The sequence below is a fragment of the Hylobates moloch genome, unplaced genomic scaffold (assembly GCF_009828535.3).
Source record: "Hylobates moloch isolate HMO894 unplaced genomic scaffold, HMol_V3 SCAFFOLD_13, whole genome shotgun sequence".
NCBI lineage: Eukaryota > Metazoa > Chordata > Mammalia > Primates > Hylobatidae > Hylobates > Hylobates moloch.
The window spans coordinates 71,829,702-71,845,341 of NW_026652288.1; the positions used below are offsets into that span (position 1 = coordinate 71,829,702).

The 15,640-nt window shown below is 39.1% G+C and overlaps 1 protein-coding gene across 6 annotated transcripts in view; it reads left to right on the forward strand.

Moving 5' to 3' along the window:
- Positions 1 to 15,640, forward strand: part of PPM1L (protein phosphatase, Mg2+/Mn2+ dependent 1L) — a 315,103-nt gene that overhangs the window by 184,151 nt on the left and 115,312 nt on the right. The window contains exon 2 of one of the 6 annotated variants that reach the window (XM_058426712.1): positions 11,236 to 11,334. The exons of 4 other annotated variants lie outside the window; for them this stretch is intronic. The gene's annotated coding sequence lies outside the window, so the exon portion shown is untranslated. Of the gene's footprint in view, positions 1 to 11,165; positions 11,335 to 15,640 lie in introns of those variants that run through there. One more of the 6 variants, XM_058426711.1, reaches the window with a different exon arrangement.

Genomic DNA, 15,640 nt, shown 5'->3' on the forward strand with positions numbered 1-15,640 from the left:
TGAAACAGGGCCAACTAGAGTCTTCCTGTGGGATTCTTCAATGCCATCCTGACAGGCCTTTTTCTCTAGTATGGTATTTCTGTAAGGATCAGCGTTTGGAGCTACTGGTAGCCAATTGCTACCTTCCTACTCCCTCTATTGGAGAGAATATAATAGCATACAAAGAGTATCAGTGCTATATTTGAATGTTTATGTACTCACCACAGTTTGTGTTGAAACTTAATCCCCAATGCACAGTATTATGAGGTAGGGCCTTTAGGAGGTGATTATAAGTCACCAGGGCAGAGCCCTCAAGAATGGGACTAGTGACTTTATTAGAGGGCTGGAGGGAACTAGCTAGGTCCTTTTGTCCCTCTTTCTCTCCTACCATGCGAGGACACCTAGATGGTGCCATCTATGAGAATAGGCCTTCGCCAGAGATTGAACCTGCGAATGCCTCGATGTTGGGCCTCCCAGTTTCCAGAACTGTGAGATAATAAATTTGCTTTATAAAAATGCTCACTCTGTCATATTTTGTTATAGCAGCACAAATTGATGAAGACAAGCAGGTCTAAGGCAGAGATGCAAGGCAGATGGGGTCTAAGTTTCTGATTTAGTTTTCTTTGAGGCAAACCTAACTCCTATGTTTACAGCAGTTTTTTGTTTTGTTTTGCTTTTAATCTCAAAATTCCCTTTTAGGGGTTAAGGTAGCTTGTCAGGTTTCTATGATTTGCTGACTGAAAGAGTTTCAACTCATCTAGTAACCAATGAATTGAAAAAAACAAGATTCAAGGGGTCTAACCAGAAAGCATTTTTATTTTGTTTCCTATTTTCCAATTAGAGTGTATTCAGTAGAGGAAGCTGCTCCCTACCCCAAAATGAAAACTTGGGTGGTCCTTTGATTTTTCTCTTAATTTTAAGTAATTTATTACAGTGACTTTTAGTTGGAAATTATCAGAGTAGAATGGCCAATTACATGAGATAGTGAAAACTCAAAGTTGATTTCAGTTAAATCTTCTCCCAGTTTCCCTTCCCCAGTTAAGACCTTTGGCAGTTAGAAACTCTGTCTACCTTAAGTTTCCACTTGATAGTTCCTTATCTTGCAGGGTCTAAGCTGGAAAAGGAAAGAAAAGAGGGAGAGGAAAAGAGGGGGGGCAGGAAAGTGCTTACTTGGCTGATAGTGACACATGGCTTCATGCTTCAGTGCCTGGTAAGTGTTTAAAGCTGACTCTTACTGCTGGTCACTGTGAGTTTCTGCCATGCCTACCCTCTTCATTTTATTTACTTGTAGTGTAGCCAGTGCATTTTCCCCATATCCTGTTTTTTCAGCAATCTGTTCCATAAATGCTCCATTGTGAGATCCTTTCACTGCTCCAGGCAGCCCTCTGGAAGGATCAAAGTGGCTTCAGGCCAGCTCTCTCCCCCTTGTGGCTCACATCTGTCCACAGGGAGCACTCATGATCCTGGACAGACAAGCACTGGGAGTGCAGGCCAGTCTAGCACAGTCCCCACCACCTTCCTACCTCTCCTTCCACTTCTGCTCTTCCAGCATTTCCAGGCAGGAGTCACACATATATCCCCTCCTAACTGAAGGGGCACATGCCAGGCTTCCTGAACAGCCCTTTTGAAGCCCCTCTCTCCTGACTTGCCCACATCACCATCACTCATCCCTCTGTGTTACATGTGAGAAGGGGGACACTGTGCTCCCAAGAAACTTTCCTCAGAAACTCTCCCTTAATTTCCATACTGTTGACTCTTTCATTTTGAATGTGGGTTAGGGCTTTTTAGAACCACAAAACAGGTCGCAAAATGTTTCTTTTACAAATATACACATGGGCCTGGAACTTCAGAGTGGAATTTCATGAACGTATCTTGGTATCTGTGTTGAAATTTCTAATTTAGCAGTCCCTTAAAAAAAAAAAAAGTGTTTTGTAAACTGTGAAGTGCTACACAAATGTAGGGAATTAACTCCCTTTGCCCTGAAGACATACAAGGACTGAATGAGACAAAAGAGAGAATAAAATGTGGTTGTACTTCTTGAAGAAGAAAACATTTGCAAGAGATTTATGGGGGCTAGCCTGAGTGACTTGTTTCTGTATCTCGTTAGTTCATACTTTATTACTTAGTTGAGGTAGTATTGTTCATAATACACAGCTTCCAATTTGTACTGCTTGTAACCGAATTCAGGTTTAGCTGCTCCCCACCTGAAAAACCAAATAAGTGCATGAGAGGTGAGATATGGTGCAAGAAAGGCAGTTTTATTCAAATGCCAACAGAAGACATGACCAGGCTGAAGCCTCAAAGGAACCATCTCAAAATTTTAGGCAGTGTGAAGGAGTTTAAGAGGGAAGCTTGGTATAGGAAACACGCGGGAGTGGTGCATGCTGCGGGTCTGCATGTCACTTTCTAATGGCTGTCTTCAGTTCTTATACACTTGGAGTGTGAACTGGTGCCATTTTGGTTGTGGCTGGGTTGTAGACTCACTGCCTTGAGGTAACCTCTAAGTGGGGGAGAATTCCATACCTAAGTCTTCATGCCAGGTTCATTTCAAGATTAGCCCTTGAATTTCTAAGCAAGCATATGGTTGGATAAGTGCAGAGTGCCAGGGAGTGGGAAAGAGAGGGAAACAGTGAATTTTAAGGTACATTTTAAGGCCATAGTTTAAGACAGCGGACAAAAAAAGTTTTAAAATGCATTTCTAAGCTGAGAGGTTCAGTTACATGCTCTTCTAACTAAATGTATAAATGACACTAATTAAGACAGTAGGGGACAAACATTTGAAATAAAAAAATAAGAGTTGCCCAGGCAGACAATATTTCTCTGCCTTTTGGTTTAGGCAGCCTGAAGTTTGTACAGACACATACCATGTCCACATACTCATTGTAGATTTTTGTGGTTACGGTATTTTGCCTATGTGCACAAGCTGATTGACCATCCTGTACCACACCGGAAAAGTACTTTCTCCACTCAAAGGTTGGAGAAATTGCCAGAGAACAGGAGAGATCAAATGGGAAGCTGCACCCATCACCTGGAATCCACACGTCGTCATTTATCCATTTAGTTCATTCAGCAATTATTTACTGAACACCTACTATTTTTCCAAGGCACTATGCTAGCCAGTAGGTCTATAGTGGTGAAATAGAGTTTGCTATCTAATGGGGGAAACAAGACATCACACATTTTCATGCCCAGTTATAAATTGTGCTAAGTGGCAAGAAGAAAAAGAAAAGGATGGGAGAAGAGCAGAGATCTCCTAACTTAGTTTGGTATGTGTGGGGAAGGCATTCTTGGCGGAGGATACCTAAAGGGTGGGTCTCACTATTTGTTCGTGTTTTCAGTTCACATATGTTCCTAATTAAAATTAAATACCGGTAGTCAGTATCTAAATATCCTTGTGTTAGGATGTAGTATTTTCCAGGGTTTTGATGCAAACCTATTCTTCCAAAATGTTTTCTTCTTCAGTTGGTGCTTTATACTTTTCTTAAGTAGAGCTAAGAATTTGTTTTAAAAAGGCCACTTTGAGAAACATCACGTTTATTGGAATATAAATTTGTGTATCATACTTTCTCTAAGTAGTCAATTCTGCCTTCTCAGAGCTTTTTTCAATGCCAAACTTGAAGAGCTCTTGCAGAAGAGTCATTCTTTTGTTTTTTACTTTCTCATTCTTTATGGTCAGTTCTTCCACTTATTTATTTTATTTCAAAGCAGGGATCCAAGGGAAGGAGGAGTGAGGAAAACCTTTTTCGCTACGTATGTTTTCTCAAAAAAAAATTTACCTAAGGTTTTCTTCAAGAAAGAAAGTGAATATGGTTTTGAGCATGTTATGAACACAGAGCAATTTGACTTGACTGAAATAGGATGGATTGAGAAAAGCCTGTATTTCCACTGTGATATAATATCTGCTTAAAGTATGGGCTGCAGGGAATGCTTGGCACCTCTTCAAGCTATCAGAAGTTCTATTTTGATAAAAATTATTTCCCAAATGCTGCATGACATAGGAGACATAGTGCTGGACAGTGCATTAAGAAACTTTGTTTCTGACTTATATTTTGTCACCTATAGTCTTACTTGGGTAAGTTGTTTAGTTGCTGTATGCCTCAGTTTCCTTAGCTACAAGGTGAGGGTGGTGATAATACCTGCCTCACTGCTTCTCAGAATTGTTGGGGAAATACATGAAGTAATCTTATAGGATGAAGACTCCTTTAAATTATCAAAATCTTCACATTTGATAAATGATTATTATTGCCATTTGTCTGTTTTTGAGTATGATATTCATGGCTGATCTTAGTCTATCAAATCATTTTCCCCAAGTTCATTTATCCTTAGACCAAGATTCATGGCATCTTACCTGTGTGTCTAGCTGGGTAAATGTTTTATGACATGGCTGCCACTAATACAGATATCCCAGGAGGTCGTGTATATTAGAAAAACGTGTCTTTTGAAATAGAACTGAATTTGAATTTCAGCCTCATCATTCACTGCTAAACGACCTGGGGAATTTAATCTTTTTGTGCTTCAGTTTTCTCATCGGGAAATGGCTGCGATAATTAAGTGATAAACACTATGAAAATGCTTAACACACTGCCAGGTGTTATGGTAGGCTTTTAATATGTGCTAGTTCTCTTTCCCTTTAAAACAAGCAGAATGGAACCCAGTATTTGCAACACAGGTTTTTTTTTATAAGAGATCCATGAAGGGAGTATGATTAACACAAATTCAGTTTCTATTCACATTTTTTTGTAGTTGAGAAAGTGAGGCACATCTGTACTTGTTTTCTAATAAAATCATAATTTCTTAGATAAAATTGCCTTGTATTATATGCCATTTTTTAGAGAACTGAGTATTAGCTGTTTGTTGATAGAAATAGCACAGAAAGCAATTTGTTGTTTTTATTTTATTATAATTTGAAATGCTATATTTTGAGTGAATGATTTTTTTTGTTATTTACTTAGGACTTATATCTACCTATTTCTAGAAAAGTTTTTGAATTGTTCACAAAATTAAGCCCAATAGAAAACAAGGCAATTAAAAATGAAATTGAAACAAAAATAAGGTAAGCATAAAGATATCTTCAGACACCTGATGATAAGTGGTATAAAATGGAAGAACAACAGCTCTTCTTGTTTGTTGCATTTCTTGTTGTTCCATCATCATTTTTCATAATCCCTGTTTGAGCATTCCCCACCTCCCTGTCTTCCTTGCCTCCTCATTATTTGGAGGAATGGGAGACATGGGAGCTAGGGAAGTTGGTGGGTAATGAGCCACAGCTGACCAAGAATTTGCAGCATGCAAATAGAAAGCATACATTCTTTTTGTTGCCTTGACTTTTTTTTTTTTTAATTCACAGCTTCAAATATTGCATCTGCAAATATATTGTCTCTTGCCTGGGGTGTAACCTTTCTTCCTGTCTTTATTTGAAATGTTTCTGAGCCAGGAATGGTGGAATGAATGACTCAACCTGATTACATAAAAAAAGATTTTGATACATAGCTTTCTATTTGTGAATTTAAAATGACTGAATTTATCTTTAATAAAAGTGCCTCTTGAGAAATGTGTTTAATGGAGGTTTACGCTGTTATGGATATTTCAACATAATAGTGTAATTACCATATGTCATTAATCCTATTTCTACAGGGAATTTGTCCCCCTTTTTCTTTTAAAGCTAGAGGGTAACAAGAGCAAATGTTTTTAACTTTAGCACATTATTCATTTTAGATGTAAGTTGACAAGTTGAAGATATGAAAATAAGAAATCTGGATGATCAATTTTTTAAAAAGTGGCAACCATTAAGCTGTGTTCAAAAAGAATGCCTCATGGCATCCCCCTCCTGTGCTGATATTAGTGTAAAACACTTATTTTTAGCTTTTGATTTTCTGTGCTCCCCACCCCAAATACTTTTTTGGTAGGCCTCCTGCTGTGACCAAAGTCAAATAAGCGAAGGTTAACATTTAAGTGGCAAATTTAAGAGAAGATTACACATTCAGTGTTTGCTTGCTCAGTCTTCTGAGAGAAAGAGGTGGTATGATCTGTTGTTTTTTTCTCTTCCCTTCTTTCCGTTATTACCATCCAACATTATGTTATAATGAAAGTAATACATATTCATTGTAGAAATCCTTAAAAATACAGAAAACTTAGAAAAGGAAAAAAATGTCTCATGTAATTCCTTCACTCCAAAAGAACAACTATTGCGAGAGGTTCTGTAATGATATACATCCTTATTTTATGCATATATGGATTCAGGCTATAGGACAGCTTGGTGAACTTTTTTTTTCTTGTTACCAATATACTATAAATATTTTACATCATTGGCCGGGTGCAGTGGCTCACACCTGTAATCCCAGCACTTTGGGAGGCCAAAGTGGGTGGATCACTTGAGCCTAGGAGTTTGAGACACGCGTGGGCAATGTGGTGAAACCCTGTCTCCACAAAAAGTACAAAAATTAGCTGGATATGATGGTGCATGCCTGTAGTCCCAGCTACTTGGGAGGCTGAGGCAGGAGGACCACTTGAGCCCAGGAGGTGGGGGTTGCAGTGAGCTGAGATTGTGCCATCACACTCCAGCCTGGGCAACAGAGTGACACTCTGTCTCAAAAAAAATAAAAATCACATCATTAAATCATGTTTTAATGGCTGTATAATGTTTTCTCTACAATATAAATGTATCTAGATGTGGACAAAACATAGTTACATGAAAACAAAAGCCTTTAAGCCCCAAACCCTGAAGGTAAGTCACAAATCATATAACCCTGGCATGAGTGAAGACCTGTGTGTTACTCAGCAGAGGCTGAGCTGCTTGGGACCATCCAGAGAGCTTGTAGAACCAAATATCTAGTCGTCAGGGACTGCTCAACTTCTTTTGATTATAAATAATAACTCCTGTTAACTTTATATTGGCAATCATTTAATTCTGTCATCCTGAAGATGTAGTTTAGATTCTGATCTGTTGCTCTTGTCTCCACTCCAACTTAATCTTCTTTAAAGAATGGTATAATTTATAACAGTCAGGGTAACCTTTCTGGAGGGAAGGAGGCTAGGAGAGTGACTGGGTGCATACATCTGTATGTGTATATAAATGCCCCCTTCTTGTTTGGTTTAGCATAGTTAAAAAAGTAGTGATCTGTCAGATAGAGTTTGCTGGGCCAGAAATACTGCAGTGCAGCAGAGACCTTGGAAAAAGTGAGATAGCATATGCTTAAGCAATACTGCACTAGTGTTGCATAAATGGTGGAGGCTGCGGCTCTCCTGTTTGTTTTTCCCAGCGGACTTGTCCTGGGGCCTGAAGCTGTGCAACCTGAAAGGAGAAGCTTCAGTGATGGAGTCCTAATTGTACCAAATCAAAGTTCATTGAGTCAGCCAGGCCATTAACTCGTTGATATTTAATTACTAGCTGCTTCACTGCTGAAAAATGTCATCAAGCCATTGTACTAAATCTGCTTTAAAGAATGCATTTTCCTTTTTGAATGGTTCGTGTTTTGTTGTCTTGTAGAAAAATCAGAAAAACATCTTAACAATCCAGTAAAGCTGGCAGTCCCAGCTGCTGGGTCCTCAGCCAGCATTGGTCTCTCAGGCCTGCATCTGATTGTGGGCAGGCCCTGCAGAAGAAACACATCTGGAGATTCGGCAATAAACTAAGACTCACCTGGGTCAAGGGTGTGGAAGAGCTTTGAAGTGGGTCGTTGATCTAGATGTTTTATCTGTTTGGGTCTCTCTCACCTCTTCTGTTACAATTATAAGAGTTATGTGGGGGAACTTGGGGAGAATTTTTTTTTTCTTCCCCAGGCTGGAGTGCAATGGCACAATCTCGACTCACAGCAAGCTCCGCCTTCCAGGTTCAAGCAATTTTCCTGCTTTAGCCTCCCGAGTAGCTGGGATTACAGGTGCCCACCACCACGCCCGGCTAATATTTTTTGTATTTTTAGTGGAGACGGGGTTTCACCACATTGGCCAGGCTGGTCTCAAACTCCTGACCTCGTGATCCACCCACCTCGGCCTCCCAAAGTGCTGGGATTACAGGCGTGAGCCACTGTGCCTGGCCAGGAGACTTTTTAATCAAATTTCTTGACATTATTTTAATGGTCCAAGATTCATTCAACCCTAGGTATCAATGTAATGATGTGAAGAATGTATGCAACAGCTTCTCTAAAACAGCTGTAAGTGAATAAAGTTTCTCGGATGTTTAGTATTCCCAAGGGTGTATTTTGAAATATGGTTTCAGAATCAACAAAATTGTTTCTTAACGTACTCTTTTGCTTGTGTAATTATGCCAGTTAGTTAATGGCAGAAACATTATAATGGAAAACAACCTTAAATATGAAGTATTTAAAATGGTTGTGAGATTTTGTTTCCCAAATGGGCTTAATAAATCCTACCTGATATTATATTTCCTTTTTAGGAGAGTTTAATCCATTTGTCGTCATTATAATTATCTTATTGATTCTGACCTTTTAAGTTACTTTTTTGTGGTTTATCATGTCACACAGGTGGAGCCTCATATGTATTGATAGTTATGCAATGTTTGATAGAATAATTCTAAAGTAGAATGAATTTCACTTGAAAAAAATCTAGTGTAAATTTTGTTCAGGCTGAGTGGGTTTCTTTCTCCTCTTAATTTTAGTTTAATTGAGAGAATACATCTGTGGTTCTTAGCTTAGTGCCTGGCCTACAGTAAATATTCAATAACTGTCAGCACTTGTGAACATTTTTATTATATTCACTAAAATATTTCAGTTCATTTGTTTTTTACCTCTAGTAGTAGCTGGTATGCTTTTGTTTGAAATAATGAAATCTCTCAGTATTTATATTTACATAGTCTTACACAACTAAAAGAAAAGTAAACTCTATGAATATATTTTAATAAAATATGTTTCCCAGGAGCTAGTTAAATAATTTAAATTCATTTAATAGTCATCTCAGAATTATAACTTTTTTCATTTATCATCCATTTTATTTAATGATGAAAGAATACAAAACCAGGTAAGAGGCCGGGCGTGGTGGCTCACGCCTGTAATCCCAGCACTTTGGGAGGCCAAGGCAGGTGGATCACAAGGTCAGGAGATCAAGACCATCCTGGCTAACAGGGTGAAACCCTGTCTCTACTAAAAATACAAAAAATTAGCCAGACGTGGTGGTGGGCGTCTATAGTCCCAGCTACTTGGGAGGCTGAGGCAGGAGAATGCCATGAACCCAGGAGGCCAAGCTTGCAGTGAGCCGAGATCGACTCCGTCTCAAAAAAAAAAAAAAAAAAAAACACAAAAAACAAACAAAACATGTAAGAGAAATCTTTGACCCAATTGGAATAAAATGGCTATTGTCTGCTTAAAGCATTTCAATGCTTTGTACTATTTTTTAAAGTCCATGTTAATCAAGGTCCCAAATGTTTTATGCCCTCAGAGCACAATGAATTAACATGAAGAGTCATTAAATGGTAGGAACTGTTGTGTCTCTAGTTGAGGATACTTTCTAAGTGTATGTGTTTTAATATTTTTATTATTGTTCAACATTATTTTTTTGCAGGTATGATCTACATAAAATTAAGATAGTGTGGTTTAAGTTTGATGATACCTAAATTTGTTTTAAAAGACTGACCTCAAGAGTGCTTGTCCTAAAATATTGTTTTTAAATTCTTGATAGGAAGTCCATAGAAGTATTTTTCCTGCTTCATCCTTATATCATTACTTCTTCTTATCACCACACTCTTATAATGTTGAAAATCAGTCACACGTGGTCTCATTTTTGCTGCCTTACTTAAGGCTCAGCAAGAGAATTGCTATTATTTAATAAATAGATTTGTTCATTGTCACTAATGTGACAGCAGGAATTTGAAGCCATCTGATTTCTTAGCTGGTTCTGTTAATTCAATGGTGGCGTCATACTGCCAATTGATGGCTGCTAAGTCACCAAAGCTAATGTAGAGGTGTTGGAGAAACTTCTGTTTCGATGATACATGAAAATATGAGCATATTTGTAACCTTCTGAATAATCAATATGTCTCTGTCCTTTAGGTTTATGCAGTTTAACCTTGTGAGATTACCACTTAATATGATAGCTGCGAAATAGATAGTCATATTAGGAGCTTGTGAACTATTATCTTTACTCTGCTATTAGTCTATCAATATTATGGTTAATTCTCAGGATTTCCAGATTATATAGGCTTTGCAGGTTCTTTGTAGCCTGCCTTAATTTAACACCTCCGAAGTAGGGTAGTATGGTAGAGGGAAATAACTAAAATTTATGGAATAAAATTTAAGACATAAAGTGATTTTGAAGATCTTCTAATCCAATCCCTTCAGCCCACTCCCCTGTTTTACAGGTAAGGGGACTGACAGCCAGTGAGGTTAAGGAATGTGTACAAGAGCACACAGTCACAGAACTGGCTGATTGCTGTGTGGCTGGGAACCCAGATTTCCTAGTCTTGTTCAGGACTCCTTCCAGAAGTTGGAATAACAGAACTTTATTGCCCTGCATTTTACTATAGAACAGAATGAATTGTCCAAAAACAGCATGCCTTACCCACTTCTAAAGACTTTTGAAGCAGGTGAGGTATGGGGCGCAATTGTTATTAGAGCAGCTCCAAGGCAAGAACCCAAGGGTAGAGCAATGACAGGGCTCTGAAAAATAGGTATAGAAATAGCGCCCATGTTGGAGAGTCATAATGAGGAATAAATAAGATAATGCATTTAAGCACTTAACATAGTGTTCAACACATAGAGAATTTTCAATAAATATTAGCTATTGCTATTTATCATAGAATTAAAATTCTTAAGTATCCTTACATAGTTCCAGCCTGCTGTTAGTTCTCATCTTCCACCATTTCCTTTCCCTTTCCCTTCCCCTCCAAACACACTTACATACTCTTCCCTCCGGCTCTGTAACTCTGCAGCTCTGTAACCCAATTCTAAACCCCATATATCCATGTTTTTCCTGCCTTTGTCTTTATATGGAATGTACTCTCTGCTTGGATTGCTACCCAGCCCATTATTCTGTTCAGCAACTCCTTACATCCCTCAAAATTTGGCTCACATATCCCTTTGGACATGGTATAATATGGTTTGGCTGTGTCCCTACCCAAATCTCAACTTGAATTGTATCTCCCAGAATTCCCACGTGTTGTGGAAGGGTCCCAGGGAGAGGTAATTGAATCATGGGGCCCTGTCTTTCTCATGCTATTCTCGTGATAGTGAATAAGTCACATGACATCTGATGGGTTTATCAGGGGTTTCCGCTTTTACTTTTTCCTCATTTTTCTTTTGCCACCAGCATGTAAGAAGTGCCTTTCATCTCCTGCCATGATTCTGAGGCTTCCCAGCCACGTGGAACAGGAAATCCAATTAAACCTCTTTTTCTTCCCAGTCTCAGGTATGTTTTTATCAGCAACATGAAAACGGACTAATATAGTAAATTGGTATCAGTAGAGTGGGGTGTTGCTGAAAAGGTACCTGAAAATGTGGAAGTGACTTCGGAACTGAGTAACAGGCACAGGTTGGAACAGTTTGGAGGGCTCAGAAGAAGACAGGAAAATGTGGGAAAGCCTGGAACCTCCTAGAGACTTGTTGAATGGCTTTGACAAAAATGCTGACAGTGATATGAACAGTAAGGTCCAGGATAAGGTGGTCTCAGATGGAGATGAGGAACTTGCTGGGAACTGGAGCAAAGGTGATTCTTGTTATGTTTTAGCAAAGAGACTGGTGGCATTTTGCCCCCACCCTGGAGATTTGTGGAACTTTGAACTTGAGAAAGATGATTTAGGGTATCTGGCGGAAGAAATTTCTAAGCAGGAAGGAGGTGACTTGGGTACTGTTAAAGGCATTCAGTTTTATAAGGGAAGCAGAGCACAACCATTTGGAAAATGTGGAGCCTGACTATGCAATAGAAAAGAAAAACCCATTTTCTGGTGAGAAATACAAGCCAGCTGCAGAAATTAGCATAAGTAGCAAGGAACCTAATGTTAATCCCCAAGACCATGGGGAAAATGTCTCTAGACCATGTCAGAGACCTCATGGCAGCCCCTCCCATCACAGGCCTGGAGGCCCAGGACGAAAAAGTGGTTTTGTGGGCTGCGTGCAGGGTCCCCGTGCTGTGTGCAGCCTAGGGACTTGGTGCCTTGTGTCCCAGCCACTCCAGCCTTGGCTGAAAGGGGCCAATGTACAGCTCGGGCTGTGGCTTCAGAGGGTGGAAGCCCCAAGCCTTGGCAGCTGTCATATGGCGTTGAGCCTAGGGGTGCACAGAAGTCAAGAACTGAGGTTTGGGAACCTCTGCCTAGATTTCAGAAGATGTATGGAACTGCCTGGATGCCCAGGTAAAAGTTTGCTGCAGGTGTGGGGCCCTCATGGAGAACCTCTGCTAGGGCAGTGTGGAAGGGAAATGTGGCATTAGAGCTCCCACACAGAATTCCTACTGGGGCACTGCCTAGTGGAGCTGTGAGAAGAGGGCTACCATCCTCCAGATCCCAGAATGGTAGATCCACCGACAGCTTGAACTGTCGGCCTGGAAAAGCTGCAGACACTCAACACCAGCCCATGACAGCAGCCAGGAGGGAGGCTATACTCTTTAAAACCACAGGGGTGGAGCTGCCTAAGACCATGGGAACCCACCTCTTGCATCAGCATGACCTGGATGTGAGACCTGGAGTCAAAGATCATTTTGGAGCTTTAAAATTTGACTGCCTTGCTGAATTTGGGACTTGCATGGACTCTGTAACCCCTCTGTTTTGGCCAATTTCTCCCATTTGGAATGACTGTATTTACCCAATACCTGTACCCACATTGTATCTAGGAAGTAAATAGCTTGCTTTTGATTTTACAGGCTCATAGGCAGAAGGGACTTGCCTCGTCTCAGATGAGACTTTGCCTGTGGACTTTTGGGTTAATGCTGAAATGAGTTAAGACTTTGGAGGACTGTTGGGAAGGCATGTTTGGTTTTGAAATGTGAGGACACGAGATTTAGAGGGGACGGGGCAGAATGATATGCTTGGCTGTGTCCCCACTCAAATCTCAACTTGAATTGTATCTCCCAGAATTCCCATGTGCTGTGAGAGGGACCCTGGGGAGGCAATTGAATCATGGGGGCCAGTGTTTCTCATGGTATTCTCGTGATAGTGAATAAGTCTCACGAGACCTGATGGGTTTATCAGGGGTTTCTGCTTTTGCTTCTTCCTCATTTTTCTCTTGTCCCTGCCATGTAAGAAGTGCCTTTTGCCTCCCGTCGTGATTCTGAGGTCTCCTCAGCCATGTGGAACTCTTAAGTCCAATTAAGACTCTTTTTCTTCCCAGTCTCGGGTATGTTTTTATCAGTAGCTTGAAAATGGACTAATACATGGTGTTTCCGAGGCGTCTCAATTAGAGAATTTGTTGTATTCTTTTGTAGTTATTTATTTACAAGTCATCTGCTTCCCTAGTGATAAGCTCTTTGAGGTCAAGTGCTTTTTCTTTTAGCTCTATGTGTTTAGCAAATGCTTGGAGTACGATAAACGTTTGATAAATGTTAAAAGAATGAATACTTGAATGAATTATTAGGCTTACTTTGTAACTCAGTTCAGCCAGCCCTCTGCTTTTCATAGCTGTGAATTTTGACAGTTGCTCGTGTAGTAGACAAGAGGACAACCACGCTTACTGCTTTATTCATTTTCCCTTTTGATTGTCATAGACATTAAACATTTCACTTGATTCATGGGTGCCATCTGGTGGAGAAAAGGCTAACTACAGATGCATGCTTCACCAAAATATGTAGAAGTTTAAGATTATTAACTGCTCATTAATATGGAAGTTGTCACTGTTTCATGGTAGTTTCCAGAAGTGTAGTCAGGAAAAACTCCTTGGCAACTGCTTTTTTCATTCCTGTACATTGGTTTCTTATTTTTATTTTATAGAGATGGGGGTCTTGCTATATTGCCTAGGCTGGTCTCAAACTCCCTGACTCAAGCAATCCTCCCACCTTGGCCTCCTAGAGTGCTGGGATTACAGATGTGAGCCATCACACCCAGCCTTAATTTTAGGAAGTTGCTCATTATGAATAATGTTTGAAAATATTTTCAAAAAAGATACGTGTTATTAAATATTGTTTACTTGTCAGTGTGGCAATTTATGTGATTTAAGGTAAACTGATTATTTAAAGTTTGAGATACTGAATTTTTAAATTTTTCCATGACACTGAGTTTTTTATTCATTCATTCTCCAAGCATTTATTGAGCATCTACCTAATGCCTGACATTGTAAAAAGTGCTAAAGAACCGGAAATGAAAGACAGTATGAGTCTTGGTCCAAAGAATAGTTAGGTAAGAATGTAAACCATACAACTTTTCATAAGACAAATCATACAAACTTCATTTAGATTTTCATAAGAAGTCCTTATGTGCATGGACCCCTCCATGTGCATATAAACATCATAGATATAAAGTTACCAGTTTTAGTCTTGCCATTTTGATGGATTTTCTTAGAGTATATGAATCTAAGGGAAATTCTTTATGATTTTTCATAAAAAGTAGATATTCATTCAATATTCACATTTCTGTACTGCTTACACTCTACCTATCTGAAGGATAGACTTTTTTTTTTTTTTTTTAAAGCCACCTGGAACATTGTAGTGAAGCAGGAAGTAAACAAAAAGGAATTGAGGGGTAAAAAACAATCACAAAACTCATGTACCTTTCTCCAGTAAGAAGGGTGAACATTTTCCAAGTCTTAAGGCTAGATAATTGTGCATAAAGCAGCCTCTTAGAAGCCGGATTATCTGCCTATGGAGGAGAACCAAGAGCTTCTCACAGCGATCAGGGTAATGTGCTGTGGAAACCAAACTCATATGCAGGAGACATGCATGCCACAACCCTCCCTTTGTGTTCCCAAGGTAGCCCTAAATCATCAAGAAAATGCTGGATTTTCTTCTGTGCATTCTTTTTGAAAAACTTTGAGATGTATGTTTTTTCATTTTAGAAGCATTTTCATCAAAAGAGGTTAAAATAATTTTTCATCAGTTAGAGTATTAAAGTTGAGTTAAATGGGACATTCACTTATGTGGAACTCTTCATTCCCTGATGGCACTCATTAAATGAGGTACTGTGGAATTTAGCTATCATTTACAGAAGTTGTATTTGAAAGATTATACACGATACACACATAGAAATCCAAACTTAATTTTCTTTTTAATTGAAGAGCTGGAAAGGATTTTGAGAATTTACCTAGTTCTTAGGAAGGATACCATTAAAATATTATATTAAAATGTGTTATATGTAAAATTTTGTTTTGTACTGCTCTTGAAGGAAAGATTTCAAACAGAATTGGCATTTCATTTAATTGATAAGTGGAAATTCAATGCAAAAATGGCCAGCCACCTGTCTTCTGAAGTTCTATTAATCTTCACTATTTAATTGCCTGAATGTGGACATAGATTTGTGTTAGAAAAGAAAGCTTGGTGGGGAGAGGGGAGGGACAGCATTAGGAGATATACCTAATACTAAATGATGAGTTAATGGGTGCAGCAAACCAACATGGCACATGGATACATATGTAACAAACCTGCACATTGTGCACATGTACCCTAAAACCTAAAGTATAATAATAAAATAAAATAATAATAAAAAAAACAAAGCCTGGAAAAAAAAAAAAAAGAAAGCTTGGTTTGTTGTGCGTGTCTCATAAGTCATGTTGACTTATTTAATGGCTTCTTTATT